Here is a 19,711-nt window from a genome sequence, read left to right as displayed (position 1 = left end):
GGGAGTATCATCACAGCACATTTTAAATTTGTACATAAAACCGTAAAGTTTGAAAGCTAACTGCGAGATTGCTTGGGCAAGAGACGCATCTCTTGCCCAAGCAATGGTGCTGTCGCCTCCATAATTAGGGATTTTCTATGCTAATCTTAGGAGTTTCAAATTCATTTTCAGCATTAAATGGAGGCCTACAAAGACCACACCCATCTAAGAACACCCCCAGACACATAAAGTAAAATTGTGTAAAATTTCGTCAAAATCCACCAAGCTGTTTATGAGTGCATAGGAAACGAACATACGGACTCATATCCCCCACTCACAGACAAACACACGAAGACAATGTACCATTTATATATAAGTATAGGTGCTAGCATCAACAAAGATTGACATGTTAAAAAATAATGATAAATAATAATAATACATTTAATTTCAAATGCCTTTCTGAACACTCAAGGACACAAACAAGAGATACAAATTAAAATTTACAAACACAGATTAAGAGAAAGATAAAAGAAACAGAAAATTAGGAAGTTAGAGACGAATCAGAGCTGAGGATCAAGGTGGGTAAAATAGATTGCACAGATGTGATTTGAAGAGTGGAAGAGAAGTTATATTGTAAAGGCCAGGGGGTAGGGAGTTCCAGAGCTGGATGGAAGAGTGACGAAATGCTCTGGAACCAAAGGTGACAGGAGGGGCAGAAAGATTGGGGTAGAATAAGAGCGAAGTGGATGGGGGGTTTGGAGTGTAATATAAGAATTTTGGAGATGAAGGGTAAATTAGAGATGGGGCGGAGGTTATTGAAGTTGGTGGGATCCTAGCCACGTTTCTTGAGAATAGGTGTGATGGTAGCAGTTTTAAGAAATGAGGGGACTATACTATTAGTAAAGAAGGACTGATATTGGTGATGAGGGGGGAGACACTGAGGGAAGGCAGGTTTTGACTAGAGGAGTGGGAAGTGGATCAACAGGACAGGTAGTGGGTTTAGACTTAATTTTGATCTCAGAGATGGCTTGGATTGACCGGAGAGTAAAACTAGGGAGGGGGCTGATGTTGTTTATTTCGAAACATTATACGCAGGTCAATGTTGTTAATTTTTAGCATATAATACATATAAATCAATATACAGTGCCTTGCAAAAGTATTCGGCCCCCTTGAATCTTGCAACCTTTCGCCACATTTCAGGCTTCAAACATAAAGATATGAAATTTAATTTTTTTGTCAAGAATCAACAACAAGTGGGACACAATCGTGATGTGGAACAACATTAATTGGATGATTTAAACTTTTTTAACAAATAAAAAACTGAAAATTGGGGCGTGCAATATTATTCGGCCACTTTACTTTCAGTGCAGCAAACTCACTCCAGAAGTTCAGTGAGGATCTCTGAATGATCCAATGTTGTCATAAATGACCGATGATGATAAATAGAATCCACCTGTGTGTAATCAAGTCTCCGTATAAATGCACCTGCTCTGTGATAGTCTCAGGGTTCTGTTTAAAGTGCAGAGAGCATTATGAAAACCAAGGAACACACCAGGCAGGTCCGAGATACTGTTGTGGAGAAGTTTAAAGCCGGATTTGGATACAAAAAGATTTCCCAAGCTTTAAACATCTCAAGGAGCACTGTGCAAGCCATCATATTGAAATGGAAGGAGCATCAGACCACTGCAAATCTACCAAGACCCGGCCGTCCTTCCAAACTTTCTTCTCAAACAAGGAGAAAACTGATCAGAGATGCAGCCAAGAGGCCCATGATCACTCTGGATGAACTGCAGAGATCTACAGCTGAGGTGGGAGAGTCTGTCCATAGGACAACAATCAGTCGTACACTGCACAAATCTGGCCTTTCTGGAAGAGTGGCAAGAAGAAAGCCATTTCTCAAAGATATCCATAAAAAGTCTCGTTTAAAGTTTGCCACAAGCCACCTGGGAGACACACCAAACATGTGGAAGAAGGTGCTCTGGTCAGATGAAACCAAAATTGAACTTTTTGGCCACAATGCAAAACCATATGTTTGGCGTAAAAGCAACACAGCTCATCACCCTGAACACACCATCCCCACTGTCAAACATGGTGGTGGCAGCATCATGGTTTGGGCCTGCTTTTCTTCAGCAGGGACAGGGAAGATGGTTAAAATTGACGGGAAGATGGATGCAGCCAAATACAGGAACATTCTGGAAGAAAACCTGTTGGTATCTGCACAAGACCTGAGACTGGGACGGAGATTTATCTTCCAACAGGACAATGATCCAAAACATAAAGCCAAATCTACAATGGAATGGTTCAAAAATAAACGTATCCAGGTGTTAAAATGGCCAAGTCAAAGTCCAGACCTGAATCCAATCGAGAATCTGTGGAAAGAGCTGAAGACTGCTGTTCACAAACACTCTCCATCCAACCTCACTGAGCTCGAGCTGTTTTGCAACGAAGAATGGGCAAGAGTGTCAGTCTCTCGATGTGCAAAACTGATAGAAACATACCCCAAGCGACTTGCAGCTGTAATTGGAGCAAAAGGTGGCGCTACAAAGTATTAACGCAAGGGGGCCTAATAATATTGCACGCCCCACTTTTCAGTTTTTTATTTGTTAAAAAAGTTTAAATTATCCAATAAATTTTGTTCCACTTCACGATTGTGTCCCACTTGTTGTTGATTCTTGACAAAAAATTAAAATTTTATATCGTTATGTTTGAAGCCTGAAATGTGGCGAAAGGTTGCAAGGTTCAAGGGGGCCGAATACTTTTGCAAGGCACTGTAGATTCCAATTGATTGAGGACAAGCTTCACGCCAAATCCAGGAGAGAAAATTTATTGTATTGTCGACCAACACATAAAACACAGCATCAGATGAAGATCTTATGTTGTCTTTTAACGGGAACGTCGGACTTAAAGGCCTGTTGGCTCTAATAAGCCACAATTGATCTCTTTTACTAAAATATGTTTAAGAGAAACACATAAAATATTGCCATTGATTTAAAAATCTATAATATTTAGTACACGTTTTGACCTAAAGTGGGCGCCATGTTTTATCAGCGCAATGAACGCTCGGGGTGATGACATAGTTGGCCTGGACTGGGAGAATAGCTGTGCTAGCTAGCAAGTGAAGCTAGTATGACGACTAACATGATTTTGTCATATTCTGCTGCTTGTCAGATTGTTTTATTACATAACTGTGGGATGAGTGCCTGACGTCGTACCAGCATCCAAATCCACCTCATCAGCAGTGTTTAAACCGATCCTAGCCAGGTTGCCGAGATATTGACTTGCTGCCATTTGACAGTTTGTATTCTCGACCCCTTCGTTGCTTGCCTTGGTTTTTTATGCTGCGAGACGTCCAACACATGCGCACATCGGCTAAAAGCGGTGAGTACTTACTACTGAGTTACTTTAATTGATTCTTTTATTACCTTTTAATTTCCTCAAAATACTTTAGGCATGTGTTTCCCTCTCATACGTTTAAGTCTTGTGTTTTCTTGAGGTAGCTTTAAAGCAGATTGTTGATTTGTTGACCACATTAGTCACGTACGGTATTTAAATCACCCTTATTTAATATTAATACGCTTAAGTATTTTCATAAGGCATCTTTAGTATGTTCTGCCCTTATGCATCTGTACAAAACGAGCTGAAAGCCCACGGTAGTACTTTGGGTGTCAAATCGTCTCTTGTAGGCAGAACACTGGTTTTGTCCTACTCTCGTCTCGTCTCATCCCGTCTTTCCTGTTCATTTTTGCTCGTTTTGTAAAATATTGACAGTTCTGTCCTGCTCATTAATGTTCCTACCGGGTCAAATTGAAAGGGCTGAACAGATGACATGTCTATGTCGCTTGTCATACTCTGGAAGCCCGGCAGCGTAGTCCAGTGACGTCACCACCCTGTGATGTCAACAACAATGGTGACCTACTAGTTAAACTAATTTTACAAATTGTGAAAAAACGAAAACATCAAGATGTGTTTTAATATCAAATCAACATTTCATCTTTTAAGAACTACAAGTCATTCTATCCGTGGTTCTCTTTAAAGACTATAGCAACAAGAGTCTCAGCTTTTTACTCAATTTTTTGCTTAAACATTTCCATTGGAATAAGTAAAATATGTGGATACATGGAAACAGAAGACATGGAACTAGTCACTATCAATGGAATTTGGCAAAGTACAGCTGTGGGAGATTTCGTAAACATGCACGTTTTATATTTGAACAAGCTGAGCTGAGACAAGGTTTCAGAAACTATGCATGTTTTAGGAATAAGCCCCCCCAAAAGGCAGAACAAATTGTTTTCAGCAATGGTTCTAACTAACCCCTAAAAAGGGTCAAAAAGCTGTTTGTGAGACCAAGTGAACATGGGAAGCAAGTCGAACAAGGCGGCAAGACACAGATGAGACCTTGAGATCATCCAGTAATGCGCAGAGTGAAGGTAATGACAATGATTAGTTATGATGACGGGGAATGTGTGAAGAAAGCAACAGTACACGATGAACACTGCCAAAGGCTTGACAAACATACAAGGCATGCAATGCGAGCCTCGACGCTGAGCTAAGAGTTCCTAAGTAATCTCCTTCTTAGACATGTAGTGGACATAAAGGCACACCTCAAAAGCAGGTTCAAGTCAAACTTTGACTTATAAATCTTCAAAAAACTGAAAAAAGGACATCTACTATTTTATTTAATAAGTTTGGCTGTGATAACTGCTTTACCTAGTTACAACCTCGAATGGTGCAAGGGTAGTGCACCAACAGAGAGTAGTGTTTTCATTTTTCTTATTTTCTCTCTTAATACAGAACAGCGATTCGAGTGCATTTTTGCATGTCTGACTTACAGTTCGAGGGATCAGCTGCGAAAAGCGTTCCGCAAATCGTCCTCAATACTGAGTCACACCACTAATATGTAGCCTACTGTGTGTTGTTTTCTGGTTATTTCTATTTTTGTACTCAAGGGATACCTGTTCACTGACACTGTCCAATGATGAAAAATGAAAACCACACAAAGCAGTGATGAAAGGGGAAACTTACCGGAAGCACCAGGAATCAGATATTTAGTTTATTTTCAAACTACTATTGTTAAAATTTCTACTACTATTAAAATTTCCGGGAAAAATATGTACTATAAATCCGTTAAATTGATTAGGTTCAGTACTTTTTGACTGTCTGTCATAGCATTAACATCCAATTTTGTCAATGGTGGAATTATACTGGGCTACCATGCTGCCCAGTTCTGAGTTAAATGAGGAAAAGAGAGGGGTGTTTTTTTAATTTTTTTATTTCAAAGACAAAGATGAACACCAAATCATCATCTGGCCATCTTTCTTTCACTGAGTTAGACTATCACCACTGATAGCACTTATGATCAGCCCATACTGCGTAAGAAGTTTGACTCTGGTTTGAGATCACAAGATGAGTTGCAGACTCAGAAATGAGTCCTAGAGGATGTGATTGAGCATGAGTCCAGGCTGTTGGCATAAAACAGTCTCAGACTTTACTTGACAGTGAGAAAATACAGTAAGTTAAAATGTATTACATCTCACATTATTACATCTCCCAAATGAAATTGCATGTGAACATGGAGGAATGACCAGATAGCATGCGAAAATACTCTCTTGTGACTTCGAGCAGCATGGAAGATGACACACTGTATATTACCCTGGAAGTAGTTGATTGTCGAGGTCAGAGAGGAAACTGTTGAGATGTGAAAATGTTTGATGGCTTGACATTTATCATATGTTTCAAATTTAGGGAACAAAGGCATTGGTTTTTGAACAAGAGCTCTCTGTTTGGCCATATTTACACCACGTTGTCAGCCTAAACAATCATGTTTTTGTTGGACGTAAGACGACAGGACATCAACTCACACTAACAGGCCCCTCATAATTTACAGATTATTGGATGTATACATTAGGTTTGTTTGTTATCAATGAACCAACCACCCGAGGAAATTCTGCACAATAGCTTTGATATCAAATCGTCAATTTCCTTTTGAGCGTTTCCAGTATTTATTTAATTGCTGACAGGTTGAAGGATTTCTGCATACCTGCAGTAAATTGTAAATACATTTCTCTGTGCCCCCCCCCCCCCCTCCCAGGCATAACAGGAAACTCTTGAGACCAACTCTGTAACTTCACTCTCTTTGGACAATGGACACAATATCTTAACAAAAGGTCAATGATACAATCCAAGATGGAAGGGCTAGAAAATCAATACGCCAGAGAGTGAACAGGGCAACAGAGAATTTGGAAGGTGAGCGATAAAGTACTGCGATGCATCAAAGGTTGACTTCATTTACAATAATTTCAAACAGGACTGTTTTCCCATTAAAATTGATCTTGTTTTGGCCATAATTTTTTTTTTTTTACGTCAACTTCATTTTGGACACAAACAACAAACCAAGGGAGACAGATCATTCCCAGTCAACTCAACTCAATCTCTAATCTCTTTACCGAATATAAGCATGATAGAGCATAATAATATACTTTTGTAAAAGATAATAATAACATAATGATAACACATGTATTCAAATGACAGTGTCTTCAGGCATTTTTGTAGCTCAGGGATATGGTGGATTGTTTTGGCGGGGTTGAAAAATGCAAACAAAGTCTTGATTTTATTAGATTGTTTTTTAAGGGTTATGGTTACAAAAGTACAAAAAATGAGTGCTACATTCAGAATTAAAGGTGAATGGATGAATAACACGTTCAAAAATGAGTCCTAAAAAATATTCTAGGGTTGCTGTTTAAACTTTTGAAAAGAACAAAAAGGTACAAACGATACCAAGTTGTTAAAGTCAAGGTTCAAAAGAGGTGTCGCGTATATAATGACAAGCCATGTTTAAACCCAAAAGTTACAATGAAGTATTTGGAGAAGTAAGAAGTATGTAAATTTCTGTTGTCGATACAAGATTGACATTGGCCAGATAATACAGCTCAGGCTCTCAGTCACTGGTCATGTTCTCAGCCCAAGTGATGGATATGAGCCAGTGTGAACAGAAATATCTGGTTTCAATCTCACCCCTCAAACACCTCGCTCATTCTCCATAGGGGCGAGGTCAGAAAATCTCGTTTGAGAATCGAGGGATACAAAACCCATTAATCAAAACGCTGTCTTCATTTCTAACTCTTCGCTTGTTTTTTTGTTTTTCTCTATTATTTTCATGCCCCCCGACTCCCCCAATGCTTTCTATGAGTTTAGAGAGCAGACACAAGGTGTTAATAGGTTCGAAAGGGGGAAGCCAAACGTGAGTGAGAGAGGAATGCATTCATTCACTGCTTCCCATGTGTTCCGTTCCCTCACTTCGTTCTTTCTATTTTGGGCATTCATTCAAAAACAGTGAAAGTAACAGAACAGATACACACTCCTGATGAGTTTCATTGATATTTTGAATGCATTTTCCTTATTTGTTCTTTGTTTCTTTTATAATGTTCAGAAAAGCAGCAACAGGCCATTTGAACTCATGCCCTTTCATTCTGTAATCTCATTAAGAAACTGATGCAAAAAGTGAGAAGACACACACTCTGCCTTACTTGCACTAGCATTGACATCATTGACACCAAAAGGTGCACAGACGTGCTTTGGCAATGCATTGTGCTGCAGGATCTGTAATGTGATGGGAAAAAAACATAGGACTAACTTCATCCTCAAAGACTTGGCGAATTCCCTGAAGAATCAGCATTTTTCATTGATTGACAGGTGGGTTAGATCCTTCGGCTAAGGTCCCAAATACATTTTCACTTTAAAAACTAAGCCTATCATTATGGCCTTCGTAGTCATCACACACGATTTTTATCAGTATCAAATTATCACACAGTACATTTTCCAAGTTGGTAGATAGATAGAATTTTTGTGAGGTGATGCAGGCTGAGCTGGATGAAAGCAGAGTGATGTGAGGTGCTGTAGTAATTCACATTGCGTGAGACACAAGTGGACACACTGACACTTCCCATGCTTTCACTCTCTTCCCTTCTGCTATGACCTTTAATTGTCCTTGTCACTTCCTGGTTCCCTGTGCTGTCGGTTATGTGCATCCAACTGTGAGACGCAAGTTTGTGCACATCTTGGATTAATTAAATGTTCACGCTAAACTGCACTTATCGCATTGCCTCTCTATAATGGTGTGAGTCTGCCGTCTTGGGCAGAATGCCTCCTATTGTTTTGAATTATATTTTCCATGGAGTCATGACACTATCAATGAGAGCTTCCAAAACTTTTCAGTCAACCTTTTTGCTGCTCTATGGGAGTTCCTCCTCATAGAAATGGTTCTGATGTTGCCCAGTTTTGCAAAGTTCCTCTATACTGCTATGTTGTATAAACTTCCCAGTTCCACCCAATCATTGACATTACTGGTAACCCAATGAAGTGCATTTATAAAAGCATGATTTAGTTATTCTTGGAATAATTACCATGTTTTGAAAATAAATAAATAAATAAATAAATAAATAAATAAAATAAAATGCATACAACCACCTGACAGGTAGTCTGTCACGATGATCACGATATTGACTTATTGTCTGATTAATAAAACAGCTAACGATTTTGTTTTTCAGAGTGAACTAAATTGACATTCAATATCAACATTTCTTCCCTCCTCTCCTCCTCCTCCTCATCTCTCCTCCATTCATGTCTCTCCTCCTCTGTAAGCAAACAAGCTTTTAGCTGGAAGCAACATGAACATACACACCCACATAGTGTGTAATTCTACATATGTTAGCATGGATCTGGTCTAAGTGACTATCTATACCAGGGTTCACTAAATCCGGACCTCGGTGCCACTATTTCTGTTGTGTTTTCCATGTCTCCCTCCTCAATGCCTGATTCAAAATAATCAGGATCATTATCAGGCTTCTGGAGAGGTTGCTGATGACATAATCATTTGATTCAGGTGTGTTAGGGGAGAGAGACGTGGAAAACATGACAGGAAAAGTGGCACCAAGGTCCGGATTTAGTGAACCCTGATCTATACTATATGTTGCTGATATAGATATCATACAGATATTATTAAATATTAGGGTAGTTGGCTCATTGAATTACTAAATCTCATTTTTCATGACTTCCAAATGCTTCTGTGATGATTAATCTATCAGAATAGATTCTAGGAGGTTCAGTTTTTGTGTGGAATTAACACATCTGTGTGATAAAGATCCAAACATGCAGGTAAAAAAAAATGTATGAAGTCGTGAGTACAAATATCTCACCCATATAGACATTTAACAAGGCTTTCTAATGACGAACAGTAAGTGTGAAAGTCTCATGTTTCAAGCAAAGCTACTGTGCTGTTCTACAAACTCACCTGTGTAACAGCTCTCCAAACAGCTTCATAATTATTCGTGTGCTACCTTAATTACCTCTGCTAAACGGCTTATTTTGTGGAGAGGTCTGTTAGTCTGTCTACAGCACCTCCAAAGAAAACTTTTTTTTCCTGTCTTAAATGCCAAAACCTTAAAATGAAGGAATAATATGACTAATGCATTTGAGGTCATTGCAAAGTGCTGCTACTTCTCACACACACCGGGAAAAACATACTTCCCACAACAAACATTTGCAATTTGACTGCGCCACATACACAGCACGTACATGGTTGAAGTGAGCAAAACCTTTCTGGAATATTTTTGGCAAGTTGAATATCAATTTAATACATGTTGGTGAGTTTTAATATTATCTGTTAAATGTAGCAACCCTTTCCAATCAGGGTAATACTGCACTGATGTTGCGCACAGTGTTGTCAGTACTGTAATCTGATTACTTCTTTCAGTAGCGAGTAATGTAATGCATTCATTTTTCCAAACCAGTAATCTGATTAAAGTTAGTTTCCATAGTGTCTGTGCGTTAATATTTTGTTATTGCCACATAATGTACAGTATGTTGAATGAAGAATACCGTATTGTAGTCATGTATGAAGAGCATTTTGAATAGAAAATGTTAGAAAGGTTCCCGCTACGTATTGTTTTCCATGGTAACCACTCTCAATTACTTCCTGTTTTGGTCTCGAGTCACACGCGCTAAGTATTTTGGGACTGAGAAAGGTGTGCGCCAGGCTGCAAGCGCGGGTGCATATTCGAGCCGAGTGTTGAGATGTGCGAGGGAATGCTGTACGTTCATGAATGAACGTATTTTTCCTTCATTCTGGAGGGTTCCAGCAATAGGTTGGACCCCCTACATGCGCTGCCGTTTCGTAGCTTTGCCGTTGCAACGACAGGCAGTCATCGCTCCAAGTTGCCAAGCATTTTTAACATCATATTTATGTTGCACATTTATGCTGTGAGGTGACGTGTTTGTTTAGCATCTTTGGGATATGTTGTAAATCTGATTGAGTGTAAAGTGCTTAGTTGCCGCCAAGTATTGTGGCCAAATTGACCGCATGCGTGTATGGCGTACTTTGGGGTTTTGCACGCGCATCTGCGCCCGCACCCACCTTTGTCTTTATTGCACTGTGCAATTCATTTGTGTGTTGCTCATTATTGTGCAGTCAATTTGCATTGTTTTACATTGGCAAAGATATGCTGTTAACCCTAACCCCGAAACTCAGAACCCGAAATTCAGAATTTATGACATTAGGCTTTATTTTCAAGTTAGTGGGGTTTAAATTAATCGGTGGAATTGATTTCAACAAATTCCATGCAGTTTGTCAGTTATTGTTAGTTTCAGGGCTCCGGAGTGGCTAAGCTAGCGTGAGTCAATGGTGGTTGAAATCAACTCCATTGACTAATTAAACCTCCGCTAACTCGAAAAATAAGTCTTATGTGAAAAATTCTTATCTTTGCCGTTAAGTTATCGGAAAGTCAATTACATGCGATGACATTTTTCTGTTGTCATTCTTATGCTGAGGCGGCAAAGGGAGAAAAATTGGTAACAAGTAACTGATAAATTACTTTTAAAGTAACTTAGTTACTTTGATAATAAAGTAATCAGTAGAGTAAATAGATTAGTATTTTGAGGCGTAATCAGTAATTAAATTCCTTTTTCAAGTAATCTGTGGCAACACTGGTCACGCATCAGATGTTATGTGAGAAATTCACTAAATTTGACCAAAAATTACTACAGTATTTGTTCATTGCAAATTTCTTTAATAATCCCTAACAGGCATCAGAAGAAAATGCACTATATTAGATGACAAAATATATAAATATCTCACATATCAAACTGTTGTCATCCATAAAACAGATCAAGTGACGGCCTCCTTCAATTGCAACATTTTTGTGTTCAATAAAACAGGCCACAACTTAACAGTAAATGAGTCCATTTTTTAATAAATCCGACAAGATTATCATCAAGTCAATAGTCACCATACTTTAAATGACTCTTTTTTTGTTGTTGTTATTGGTTTGTCATGAGATTTTCCCAAAGTCAAATTGTTGCTTTGGCTGAATAAATGTTAGGAAAAAGGTCTAGAGAACAGGAACTATTTTCCCACCCAGCAGTGTTGTTGTTCCATCTGTGGTGACAGTTGTTGTTCCTGTTTAGATTTGAAACCATTCTAATTTGTAAACCTCGCATTACACCATTATCCACTAAGTCAATGATGTCATTGTTTACACTTCAAGTCATACGGAGCCGACATCAGTAGACCGTACGCTTTAAACCATGGAGTCCAGCACTTTCCTGGTTTTTGTTAGAATAGAGAGAATCTGCTACCCTTTATCCACTTTGAAGGAATGTCCAAGCTGCTCTGCCAACTTCGATTCCCTGAACATGTCTGAGGAGTTTCCACAATACAGTACTCATCAACCGTTTGTGCTTGGCACACGTACTTGCAGCATGTTTAACAAAGGCATTCAGACAAGGCAAAAACACATTGCAAGCATTAGATTATGGAACACGTGAGGAGAAACGTCACATATCTGAGCAGCCAGGCCAAAAAAGATTAATTGTACAAACTATGAATTGGGGTTAGAACTGATGTCAAAATGCGAAGCCTGGAGGCATGGTATGTACAGTTGGGCCAAATGTGTTTCCTCTCACAGATGGTCCACATGTGCATCTGACTGCCATTGCACTGAATACTTTTCTGACAAGTCAGGGTTGAGGAAGGAGAGCAATGTTGGATAGGTCGGCTGCTAAAATGCACATTGAAACATTGATGCTGGATGCACATGCTCCAAAGCATCTTCCAAATTCTTCCGTCATAGGAAAGGTTGGGAACACAGTGCAGCCATCTGTTGCATGTCACTGCTGCAATCACGAGGTAAAAATATTTAGTGATTTTTTTTTTTTTAAAGATTTGTGTCACAGATAGAGTAAAAAAACAACTCTGCTACAAGTTGAACCGTGAAGAATAGTGACATTTGCATTCAAAGACTATAGGAGACTTTGCTGGTGTGTATGTGCAAGTGAAAAAAATAGACCAGGGGTGGGCAAACGGGTCCTGGTCTTTGTTACAACTGATCCAGAACAGGTAGTTTAACCAATGAGATGTTCGGGGAAACAAGAAGCACCTGACTGCAATCAGTTGATTGCACTTGTAAGACACCAGATTGGTGAAAAGGTGTCATCTTGATGGCTTGCAACGAAAACCCGCACCCACTGCGGACCTTTGTGGAATAGTTTGCCCAACCCTGGAATAGACAGACTAATACATAAGTGGAAACACAGTAGAAAATATTTTTATTTAGATTTATTTATAGACAAGTTTCCTGAGCGAAATATGGGTGGCGCCATTTTGGAAAATTTCTGCTTTGAACATCCAGTTGAGATAAAACCTCATGAGTTGCGGTTGAAGTTAGCAGTGTGTTGACGAAGTTAAAACTGCAAAACCAAGCCAGAGGAACCCACGGAATCTCCCAAAATGAATTCAGCACGACGTAGATGAGATTGTATGATTGTTCTTATCAATTCGTTGATGATTCGTGGACAAAATTATAACAACCTGTCAGCCTGTGTTGACGTGAGGTATAGATTGATACGCCGACTACTTGAGTGACCAAAATGAGGTGAAATTACAAAAATATGTTACATTTGCCGAACGCAGAAGGGCTGACACGGATTTTGTTACAATGAAATACTACAAGGTATGTACATTTACCGTAATTTTCGGACTATAAGCCACTACTTTTTTCCTTCATTTTAAATCCTGTGGTTTATACTCCAGTGCGGCTTATTTGTTGATTTATTTGAGTTAATAGGTAACACTTCATTTGACAGCGGCGTCATAGGACTGTCATAAAACCGTCATAATTATGGCATGACACTATCATGGGCATTACTGAATGCATATGTCATTAGGTGTCATCCGGCAATTTATGTCACTAACTCCATTTATGTCCAGCTTGGATCTTTTACTGTCCATCCATTCAAAAGTGAGATAATTTGCTGGATAATACTAGATGACGTCTGTTACTGTATAAGCATTCATTAATGCTCATGATGGTGTCAAGGCATACTTATGATTGTCTAATGACAGTCTTATGGCACCACTGTCAAATAAAGTGTTACCAAATACCATAACTAGCAATAAATGAAACAACCGGAACAGTAACTGAAGAAATATTTACTATAGAACATGAATTTGAATTGTTATTTATATCTGTAGCGCTGCAATGCATGCTACGAGGCATGTTAGATGACAACAATGTTGACAGCAGGTGGCAGCAGAGGTTGACTGTCGCCCCCATGGGGGCTGTGATGGCCAAATGATGCTTCTTGAAGCAATAAAGCTTTGCAACCAATTGGTTCAAAGCTTCATGGTGGCTCATTTGGTCTTATGACAGTCATATGATGCCGCTGTCGAATAGCGTTGCCGGTTAATATATTTTGGTGTAAATATCCCATAATACAATGAGGACAGCTTCTAGTCCAGTGCAGCTTATCTATTAACAAATGCAGTTTTCGTGCCAAATTTGGTGGGTAGCGGCTTATAGTCAGGTACGCCTTATAGTGCGGAAATTATGGTTATTATGGTCTTTTTACTGCAGATATTGATCGCTATAAAACATTTGGACAACATGATTCGATTTCTTGTTTTATTTAAAACGATTGGTGCATGTGCAAAACAGGTCAATAAACCACAATTTATAAAATTATTAGGATAAGAGAATTTGATATCAGACAGCAGAGCTCCGGAGTGGCTTGAGAGCCTCGCCAAACTTTGACCTGACATTACGCAGACCCTCGGCGGCCTCCAGACGTGCTTTCTCCTGCTGTCCTAGGTAATTCCAGCTCCAATAGCGTATCTTAAAGTTGCTGCAGTTAAAAAGCTCATAGTTGGATCTTGGGATTGAGCTGAATTTCCACCGCGAGGCGAGCCACCTCCTGTCCCATCTGTGGGTAGAACACACGTCTTGATATATGTCCATCAACGTACAGTTAGTGTTGATGTGAGGCACATCAACTTGTTTTCCTTTTCTTTACGGCGTTGTCCACCTGTAAACAAACAAATAAAAAACTTGTAACACTTGCATTTATGCGTTGACATAATTGTGCCATGCTACACGCACTGATTAGCAACAGGCAAGCAGCAGATAGAGTAGTTGTAGTAAATAATATTAAAGATTGTCAAAATTACAATCATCATCGTAATAATATCAAAGGCAACAAGTGCATGCGCAAGATTTTAGCTGTAGTATTTTTTGAGCACTGGACACATTAAAATGCTGGGATAGGAAGAACATACCTTTCATATCACATTGGCGACATGGCTACAAAAACACCCGGTCTTTGTGATGGCACGAGCTTGGTTCCACATCTGCCTTCATGAACATGTTGTCCTCCCCTGTCGTGATGATGGCAGATGGATGCGATATTTCCAAATTGTCTTCTTTAAGGGATTTTGATGAGTAATGTTACTCCAGCTCCACTGTTGTTTTGGATGGAAAAATTCTAAAACTAAGAAGTTGCTTGCAGACATAAGGAAGTAAAGCGGAAGTACCTCAGAAACTTGTCAATTAGTTTTAATTTTTTGTTTTTTTTTTTATTAAAAAAAAAAAAAAAGCTGTATATATTCACCATTTATTTGTTATGATACTTTTATTTTTTTATTTTTTCAATTTTATTTCTTCATCAATTTACCTTTTTAGATAAATTTTTTCATTTCAATTTTTTGAAAAAAAAAAATTGAGAAACAAGTAAATATATAATTCTAGCTGTCTCGATCCAATATTGAGGACTACAGAATTTTTATGTGATAAAATTTTATTTTAACAAGAAACAAAATTAGTGCACATGATTGACTTTTGAAGGCCACACAAAGCTATGTGGGGTGTCGAATGTAGCCCGTGGGCCTTGAGTTTGACACCTGTGGACTAAAGGATCAAACATGGATCTTAAGTGCTTTGGTTAAAACATGACTTTGTGGAAATTTTCACTCCTCTGTCATATAAATTGTGTTTCAGCTATTGTGGGGACAACATGGCCAGCAGACCCAGTTTGTAACAGTGTGGCGTGTTCAGTATATCTGTTACTTCCTTAACGCAAAATGGAGAAGGTCTTACAAACATTGCCAAAATGGCATCAGTTTATAGTTTGAATATTTTTTTGTTGACCGTAATTATTTGTTTGTAATTTGTCTTTGTTGTTCACAACAATAAATCAATCAAAACGTTCAATAGTTTTGTCTGGGAAGTTCAGATGGTTGTGGGTTTTAATTTACAGTTATAGAGACAACAGAGAAAGAAAAACATCTATTTGTGTATAAACAACCCTGGGACAATACTACCAGATGGACAAGGACAGCGGTTAATACTCCAGACTTACTGGAAAACAAAAGCTTGAATATTCGCTTGACATTGCCAAGGGATGGTTCATCAACTCACACAGAGAACATATCAGGTTGAGACCAAGGCGTGTAGCATGCAAAACTGATTAGACACAAACAAAAACTAATAAAAAACACAACTTATCTTTCATTGCTTTTCAATTACAGTACTTCATGAGAATATTGAATAAGATTAAAAAGATGACAATCTGTTTACATCACTCCAGAAAACCTTTTAGGAAACAATGTTTGTAATGAGAACCAAAAGGCTATGAGTGTGCTCCCAGTTTTTATTTTTGTGATCTAATTACAGGGAAAATTATCAAAGTTGAGTGACTGGTTTGATGACTTTAATAGCTATGTTCACAGCGCTGGATGAAGTGACACAATTGCGATTTTTCACGTTTATCCGACTCGAATGAGACAATCTGAACGGCACAGCTTGGAAGCGTAAAATTTCAGATTCGATCCAGACCCACTTTCGTATGTGGTTTTAAATCCGATCAGAGCTGTTTTTCAGAATGGCTAGGGTTCATACCGGAGGTTTTAATGCACAAATCCAATGTTTTAAAATACCGTAATTTTGAACTATCAGCAATTACTTTTTTCCACAACTTTGAACCCAGCGGTTTATAGTCTAGTGCGGCTTACTTGTGGCTTTTCAGAGGCTTTTGTCTTTTGGTGCTACTTGGCTCAACTTTCGCATGCTCAGTGCATTGCGGATTTAAAAAAAAATATTATATTATTATATAAGAGTTCGGTAACACTTTACAATAAGGGTCCCTTAATTAACATCAGTTAATGCATTTTAGACAATAACTAAAGTTTAAGTAACATTACAATAATGAATATAATTGCATATCTAACATTTATTAATATATTAATTAACATGAGTTAATGCATTAACTAATGCATTAGTTAATGCATCGCTTAATGCATTAGTTAATGCATAACCAGACAGTAACTAATGGTTTGGTAAAATTAAAAAAAAATATATAGGGCTATATGGGGTTAGGGTTTAGGGTTTGTTAACTTAGCATTTATAATTTCTTAGTTAAGGGACGCATATGCTACACTTTACAATAAGGGTCCAAAAAGCATTCAGTAATGGTTAATAAAGGTTAAGGGGTGGGGGGGTGCGGGGGGACGTAAGCATTCATAATTTCTTAGTTAAGGGACACATAATACATAAAATACTATACTTAAAGTACCCACCCAAGGACTCACAGAGCGATGTTTCTCATTTTAAAATAACATAATCACTAACTAGTACCTGTATACATTACTAACTATTTATTAATGCACTAATATATGTGAATTAATGTTAATTAATGTATTATATATATTATATATTATAACCTAACCTTAAGTATGGTATTATTTCACGTGAACGTACCTCATGAGTATTACTTAACCTTAATTAACCATTACTGAATGTTTTTTGGACCCTTATTGTAAAGTGTAGCACGCGTATCCCTTAACTCAGAAATTATAAATGCTTAAGTTCCCCCCTCTTAACTTTTATTAACCATTACTGAATGCTTTTTGGACCCTTATTGTAAAGTGTAGCACACGTATCCCTTAACTAAGAAATTATGAAAGCTTAACCCCCCCCCCTTAACCTTTATTAACCATTACTGAATGTTTTTTGGACCCTTATTGTAAAGTGTAGCACACGTATCCCTTAACTAAGAAATTATAAATGCTTAAGTTCCCCCCTCTTAACCTTTATTAACCATTACGGAATGCTTTTTGGACCCTTATTGTAAAGTGTAGCACATTTATATAGCAAATTATAAATGCTTAAGTTAACAAACCCTAACCCTAAACCCTAACCCTATATAGGCCTATATATATTTTTACTTTTGCCAAACTATTAGTTACTGCCTGGTTATGCATTAACTAATGCATTAACTAATGTGTTAACTAATGCATTTCCTCATGTCAATTAATATATTAATAAATGTTAGATAAGCAAGTATATTAATTGTTGTAATGTTACTTAAACATTAGTTATTCTCTTAAAATGCATTAACCAATGCATTAACTCATGTTAATTAATATATTAATAAATGTTAGATAAGGGATTAAATGAATTATTTCTATGTTACTTAAACATGAGTTATTGTCAAAAAATGCATTAACTAATGTCAATTAAGGGAAACTTATTCTAAAGTGTTATCAAGAGTTCTAAAAACATATTTCTGTACACATCATTTATATCTGCGAATGTATATACACTTACATACACGTATCATATGAGAGAGAGTGAGAGAATCAATGTACAGTACGTATTACAGTGGTACCTCGACATACGATCCTTTCGACAGCCGAAGTAAAATTTGACCTGCCATTTTTTTGATGACATGCTCGAAATACAATGATTTATGACAGCGTCGCAATTTTATTGACAGACTCATGGTGGAATTTCTTGTGAAAGAAATCAACATGGGTCCCAAGAAGTTTAGTGCAGGTGGTGAAAAAAGGAAAAACGTGACGCTCAGCATTGAAATTAATATGGAAATGATAGAAAAATATGAGCGTTATGAGTGTGGTGTGCGTGCCAGTGAACTGGCTCGACAATACGGCCGGAATATGTCTACGATCTCGACGGTTGTCCTCCTACCTCCGTTTGCCAGTCTTTATAGTTAAAGTGACAGATATTATCACTGTAATATCGGCAAAGAAATCAACAGCTTCGTCAGATTTTTTAATTCGGTATTTCAGAACTTGTGTAACACAACACAGCTACTGTCCGCATTAGCCGACGCCAACAACAACATGAAAAGAGAAAGTAAAAACTCTACTGCCCTTCTCACACGCTGTCGTCAGTCACACGGTGCATTCAGGAACAGAATGCAAAAAACATCCACCACATTACAACCCGATTCTTTACATTATTGTTATTATCATTATTATTAATATTATAATTATTACGATTTGTATTTCTAATTTACTTGTTTTGCTATGTGTAATTGCTATTTGTAATTGTTCCAGCAGTATTTATTAAGGATTCAGTGTAGGTTTTTGAACTGTGAAACAAATTAATCGATTTATAATATTATAGTCTAGTGTGGCTGATGCAAGGACATATTCAACTTTCTTGTAAAATTTGATGGATGTGTTTTATTGTCAGATGCGCCTTTTAGTCCGAAAAGAAATGATTCAACAACAATTATTTTTTAGGATTGTGAGGTACGAAGAAAAATACTGAAAGCTTGACAGTCTGATTAGTGGCTCTGCACTACTTAAGTCGGATCCCAGAACACAGCCTGCTTCATGTCCTCGGCATATTCACTCTTGATGTGTCTATGTGTGCAGATGTGCTGACAAATTATGAGGCCTGTGAGGATCAGGAAGATATTTAGGCAACGTAAGCAGTCAGTCAGACACATTCATAAGCAGATGCTTTCTAGTCTCTGGCAGCTAAGTGTACAGGTCTGAGATCCATTAATCAGAAACACACAAAAGAACTTGCACCTTGGCCAAGATAATCTTTTTTTGCGTTAACTTTTTGCATTTCATCTTCTGTCTTTGCAAAGGTATTGTGCGCTAGTATTAGGGGTTAGAATATACACATGAGCTGTATCATTTGGCATACCAATAACATTAAATGAAATCCAAAACACATTTTTAAAAGTAAATTTGCAGCGATAATAATTGTAATTAAAATGTATTCATTGACGCTGATAGAAATGGATTGATTCAACAATAAATTGTTGGGGTTGAGGTTTTATAAAACTACCCTTTCCTCGTGGTTGCACTTTGTAATAATATAATATGAACTAACAAAATTATGTGCATCCGCACACAAAAGTGTTAGGGCCTCTGCCCCTCCCTCCTGAGACCTGACCCACCTTGGGAAGATGTTAATGTTTTTATCTGATTACAGGTTAGGACGTCTGACGGGTGATGCGACCACGGGTGCAGGCAATAACAATCTGCCATCATTAAAAGCAGTGGACGCCACCACCTCGTCGCCCGATCAACTTGTCTGATTACCAGTTTCTGATTTGTTTTTGCTCTCGCCCCAGGACCTGTTTTATGTGC

At 38.0% G+C, this 19,711-nt stretch overlaps 1 protein-coding gene across 9 annotated transcripts in view; it reads right to left on the bottom strand.

Annotated features, from left to right (window-relative positions):
• elna (elastin a) overlaps positions 1-19,711 on the bottom strand; it is an 83,330-nt gene that overhangs the window by 36,651 nt on the left and 26,968 nt on the right. The gene's annotated exons all lie outside the window — the stretch shown is intronic.

This window comes from Corythoichthys intestinalis, chromosome 6, assembly GCF_030265065.1.
Source record: "Corythoichthys intestinalis isolate RoL2023-P3 chromosome 6, ASM3026506v1, whole genome shotgun sequence".
NCBI classification, from domain to species: domain Eukaryota; kingdom Metazoa; phylum Chordata; class Actinopteri; order Syngnathiformes; family Syngnathidae; genus Corythoichthys; species Corythoichthys intestinalis.
The sequence above is the reverse complement of the archived record's forward strand: the minus strand, read 5'-3'. Positions and strand labels throughout refer to the sequence as shown.